This window comes from Triticum urartu, chromosome 6 (genome assembly GCF_003073215.2).
Source record: "Triticum urartu cultivar G1812 chromosome 6, Tu2.1, whole genome shotgun sequence".
Taxonomy (NCBI): domain Eukaryota; kingdom Viridiplantae; phylum Streptophyta; class Magnoliopsida; order Poales; family Poaceae; genus Triticum; species Triticum urartu.
Genome location: NC_053027.1, coordinates 247,129,795 through 247,135,678, shown reverse-complemented (window position 1 = coordinate 247,135,678; position 5,884 = coordinate 247,129,795). Strand labels below are relative to the sequence as shown.

General features: G+C 47.3%; 1 long non-coding RNA gene across 1 annotated transcript; it reads left to right on the top strand.

Annotated features, from left to right (window-relative positions):
* The first annotated feature begins 930 nt into the window (after window positions 1-930).
* Window positions 931-3,081, top strand: LOC125512927. Its single transcript, XR_007285606.1, has 3 exons — window positions 931-1,231; window positions 1,336-1,964; window positions 2,721-3,081. It is a non-coding gene; the product is annotated as an uncharacterized LOC125512927 (long non-coding RNA).
* The last annotated feature ends 2,803 nt before the right edge of the window (window positions 3,082-5,884 follow it).

Sequence of the window (5,884 nt, the reverse complement as noted above, 5' to 3'; positions counted from 1 at the left end):
AGCGGTAGTGCGAGCGGAGGTAGGCGTGGTACTGCCGCTTACAAGCGGTACTACCGCTCCTACTGCCGCTCCGACTATTGCTTGTCCAACTCGGTCAAAATGGGCTCAGGGGTAGTATGCCGGTGGGACCACCGCAGGACTACCGTTGAACCCAACACAAAAAATCGAGACCCAAGCAGGGGCCGATAGTACGCGCGATACTGGAAGCTCATTTTGTGGCATATGAAGATGTGTATGTGTTGATTCCACCCGAACCTTTCTGAAGTGGACCTCCTCTTGATAGTACGGTTTTTCCTACGACTCAAGTCCACCGAAAAGAAATGTAGGAAAGAAGACCGTCTTCACTCTAAACCTCCGAGGGGCTCGAATCATCTTGTGCCATATGATAGATTATTTGAAATGCTCAATGCACACGATTAGTCCGCAAATGCATTGTCATCAATCACCAAAACCACTAAGAGAGAAATATGTGACGACCCGAGACCGATGCTCCAGAAGCCTTCCAGTTATTTTGTTATCTCTGTGTGATTTATTTGTTTGTTGCATTTCATCATGGCATCATGTGCATTGCATCCGCATGTTTTCATAAAACTCGTAGCCGCTCGTAGTTGTCGCTTCTTCCTTGTCTCTGTTGACCTCCTCTCAGATCAACCGGGTTGTTCGAGTCCCTCTTGTCTAACCACCTAACCTCTCTGCACAGTGCACCAAACCCCTCGCGCACGTCCGAGAACTGCCCGAACCCAACCCGCTCAGTCATCACCGTTGGATTCGAATTATCCCCAAACATCCCTAAAACATCATCGTTTCTTATATAGACTTTCCTAGCCTATTTATCCCGGGACGTTCGATTTTAATTGAAGGGTCTGATTAGCCCTAACCAAAATCCTCATGCTATATAAATAGATGAAACCCTAGTCTAAGCTGTCCCATCCTCCTCATTCCGCCGCCGCCGCCACTCCTCTTGTCTCCCCTTCCTCGGGATCTAAGCCTGCAACCAGCCTCTCTCCCTTCCTCGTTTTCAGCGTTAGACCAACCAGAGCCTGCTCCCGATCCAGATCCTCTCTCGCCCTCCGACCACCTCCCTCGCCTTGCGCGTCCATCTAATCGAGCTCGCTTGTCTCCCCAACCTCTGGCACGGCTGTGCCGTAAGCAGCAACAACAACTCCACCGGAGCTCCACCCCACGACCTCTTCGGGCACCCACGCCTGCCGCCAGCGAAGGGCACGGTCAGGTTGCCTCACTTCCTCCCGCTCTCGCTCTATCTTCTCTACCTCCCTCTATTTCTACTTCCTCTCCTTCTCTCATATCCCTCGTCTCTTCTTGCAACATGTCCAGCCATGGATGTCGTGCCGCCCGCCCAAGCTTCCTCCTTCGCTGGTCGTCTCCAAACCTGTTTGTCTCGAGCCCCATCGAACCTGCAGCCTCCGTTTGGAACACCGGCATCCCGTCCCGGACCTCATCATCGCTGCGCACTTGCCCGGACCTAGCCTTGACCCATCGCCCGGGGTCGTTTCCCCACCGAACGACCACCAGGCCAGCCCTCGCGCCCCTCTCCTTCGTCTCCCTCTGTGCTAATCTCTCTCTCCTGGAGCTCTCATATCTCTTCCTCTACTTCTTCTCGCAGGAACCGGGGAAGCCCCAGCTCTCGCTGCCGCCCTACTCTGTTTGTCGTCGTCTTCGTCGATCCGACGAGGCCCTGCATCTCCGGCCTCGTCCCTGCCTTCAGGTCGCCGTCCAGCACCCGGATCAGCACCTTCCTCCGCTGCTGCCTCACCACTATCCATCAGTGCCGCCACACCCCTGCTTCCTCTGCATCGAAGACGAGCGCCTCGCTCGCGTTGACCGTCCCTGCCTCGCTAACCCGCTCGCCCGCCAGCCGCAGCGACCGCGCCCTGGGCCTTAAGCCGGGAGCCGCCCAGCAACCGGCCCAGCTCCCGTCTCCACCAACCTGGGCTTGACCCATGGTGAGAGCCCCAGCCCAGCAGATTCAGCCCAATGCATGTTTTTTTCCTTGCTGTGATTTTTTCTTATTTCCAGTCAGTGCAGTTTTTGCAGAAAAACCCTTCTAGTTCATGCATTTAATAAGTCTTTAACCGTGCATCGGATCGAAATAATTTATATATGTAAAATGCTTAGAATTTTGTCTACTTTCATAATATCGAACTTTTATCCTTGTTAAAAATGTTGTTTACATTTAATTTGCTAAATGACATGTTAAAATAGTTTATTTCATTACTAAATAACCGTAGCTCACAATTAAGTAAACTTTATATGTAAGCGGGGTAGAAAAATGCATAGATTAACATGGTGCACCTATTTTGCATGTTTAATAACTCTAAAATTGTGTATAGGGCAGAACAGTAACAAATTCAAATATGCACATGAGGATTTTCTGGAATTGTTGTTTGTTGTTTCCGGCCTCATTTAAACTTGCATAATAGATAGTTTATATATGCTTCACATCTTGCCATGTTTAACAACATTTAATATTGTTGGGTACATAAACGAAAGCGAACTAAATAATTGTTGTGAAGTTTTGTCAATATGCAACTTGTTGCATATTGAGCTCCATTTAATTTGTAGTATTGTTTGTTGCACTTTGCCATGCCATGCATATTTAAACTGGACATGCATCATACTTGGTTGTGCATCATGTCATGATTATGCTTGTTGGTTTACCATGTTGTTTGCTTCTTTCCGGTTATGCTTCTTCTTGATAGTTCTGATTACATTGCGATTGTGAGGATCCGTTCGACTACATTGGTTCGTCTACTTCATGGACTAGATCTTCTTTCTAGCGGGATCTCAGGCAAGATGACCGTCACCTTGGGTCTCACTACTATCTTTGCTATGCTAGTTGTCTCGATGCTATCGCTATGTCGCGCTACCTACCACTTGTTTATCAAGCCTCCCAAATTGCCATGATAGCCTCTAAATTTTTTCACCCTTCCTAGAAAATCGTTGTTTGGCTATGTTATCGCTTTGCTCAACCCCTCTTATATCGTTGCTAGTTGCAGGTGCAATTGCAGTTTGTTCCATGTTGGGACATGGATATGTTGGAATATCACAATATCTCTTATTTAATTAATGCACATATATACTTGGTAATGGGTGGAAGGCTCGACCTTTTGCCTGGTGTTTTGTTCCACTCATGCCGCCCTAGTTTCCGTCATACCGGTGTTATGTTCCTTTATTTTGCGTCCCTAACACGATGAGGGTTTTTGGGCCCCTCTTGACAGTTCGCTTTGAATAAAACTCTTCCAGCAAGGCCCAACATTGGTTTTACCATTTTCCTAATAACAACTAAAACTTGCATAGGGACTTTCCGGACCCCGAGGACTTAATCAACCCCCGGGCCAGTGCTCCTCATGAGTGTTGGTCCAAACTAGAGCATTGTGCGGGGCCGCCCCAGGGCAACCTGGGTTATTTTGGCACCTATACGCGTAGCTCATCCGTCGTGGCCTGAGACGAGATACGCGCGGCTACTATTAGGGTGTCGGCACGCCGGGAGGTTTTGTTGGACTTGTTTTACCATTGTCGAAATGTCTTGTGCACCGGGATTCCGTGTCTAATCGGAGGGTCTCGTGATGGAGGATTGTCTCCGCGGACCGTGAGCTTGTCATGGGCTAAGTTGGGACACCCCTGCAGGGTTTAAACTTTCGAGAGCCGTGCCCGCGGTTATGTGGCAGATGGGAATTTTTAATGTCCCGTTGTAGAGAACTTGACACCAGATTCGAATTAAAATACACCAACCGTGTGCATAACCGTGATGGTCTCTTTTCGAATGAGTTCGAGAAGAGAACACGGTGGGGTTATGTTTGTCTCGTAAGTAGTTCAGGATCACTTATTGATCATTTTTAGTTTGCGACCGTCTGCGTAGTTTCTCTTCTTACTCTTGTACTCGTAAGTTAGCCACCATGCATTGCTTAGTCGCTGCTGCAACCTCACCACTTATCCTTTCCTACCCATTAAGCTTTGCTAGTCTTGATACCCATGGTAATGAGATTGCTGAGTCCTCGTGGCTCACAGATTACTACAACAATAGTTGCAGGTATAGGTAATGCGATGATCCAACATGAGAGCGATGCTTGCTTGTTTACGAGTTCTTCTTCTTCTTCGTCGTCGATCTTGGGACAAGTTCCTAGTCGGCAGCCTGGGCTAGCAGGGTGGATGTCGTTTGAGTTTCTATTTGTGTTTCATCCGTAGTCGGATGTTGTTCTCATATACGATGTTCTATGTATTCTTGTGGCATTGTATGCCTTTGTATGTATCCTCAACTTTTATGTAATGGTACGATGTAATGATATCCACCTTGCAAAAGCGTTTCAATATACGGCTCTGTCCTTGGTGGGACCTTCGAGTTCCTCTCGGATAGGATCGCATATTGGGCATGACAAAATATGCCTAAGGGCATGTACAATGGTGCTATCTTAGGAGTGCCACGTAGGATAAATGATGAGGTGGAGGAGAGAGAACTCATAAGAAAAGGCATATCTTCTCTTATTTAAGAGAAGACAACAGATGATCTCTTAGCACAATATGTCTCACCATGTTTTTAGGAATAGCTAGTTATTGAAGATAAGATTAAGAGATGACCCATTGTAAACATGTTTTTTGTCATCTCCAAATTACATGCAAGACTTAAGATAAGACTATCTTATCAACCATTCTACATTCCCTAACAATCTCCCCCCTTTTGGTGGATTGATGACAACGCGGGATTTGCACAAGGATAAAACAAGATAAAATGCAAACCCCACATCTACAAAATATAGACGGGCTCCCCCTAGATGTGTGCACTAATTAATTATGCTTTTGGAATGCAAAGCCTACACACTAGGATCAACGCTCCCCCTTTATTTTATAGACCAACAACACTTGTATCAACAATATAAGAGAGATAAGCATGGATGCAAGTAAATCGCATCTGAGCATAAGGATAGGGCACAATATAGATAACATCTCACAAATTAACATACTACTAGACATAAGTATAATAATAGGATATCATATGTCTCACACCATATGATACCGTCTCAAGGTCTCACAAACTCAAACCAAAGCAAATGATAAAAGAGTTCACGAGCGAAGAAATCAAGCAAATAAGATGCACTCGTGACTCGGCAAATCTAAACTCTCTCCCCCTTTGGCATTGAGACACCAAAAGGGCAAAGAGCACTACTACGGTCATAGGTGGTAGCAATGCAGGAGATCATCATCACCACCATTCCTTGTGGTCGCTGGAGTCCTCATCTGCAACAGCAGCAGCAGAAGTAGTAGCCTGAACAACCTCTGAGTCCGTCCACGAGCAATGTTGAGTGGTCGACTCCTCCTCATCGGTGATCTTATCCACTGACCCACTAGCAACCTCGAGCCCAGGCTACCTCATGATGAGCTTGTCACGACCACGGGCCTTCTTCTCTACCACAGGTGCCTTGTACTACCCATGAACCTCCATGCAGAAGAACTTCTTCATCTTTAACGTAAGCTTCTTAGCCCAAGAGGGCTCCTCGCCAGACGGCTCGTAGTCAGGCTCAGCATCATCCTCGACCTCATCCTCATCTATAGGAGCCTCCCTCTCAGGAACGGGAGTACCCCAGTTATCCTTCTGCCTCAGTTAAACTACCTCATGAGAGGTCAAGTCACCAGTCACAAACATCTCCTCAGGAAAGGCGGATGCCCGTGTCTTCTCAATGAACGGCATCAAGTAGGGACCATAGATGGGGCATTTGCGCTCCATGACGGCCGAGTGAAGCTCCGACCACATGGCATGAGACACATCCAAAGTTTACCCCGTGTTCTCCTCCTTCTCCTTCTGACAGAAGAGCAACAAGTCCACTAGGTAGGAGTGTACCTTATCCAAGGTCCCAATGCGAGGGGAGAG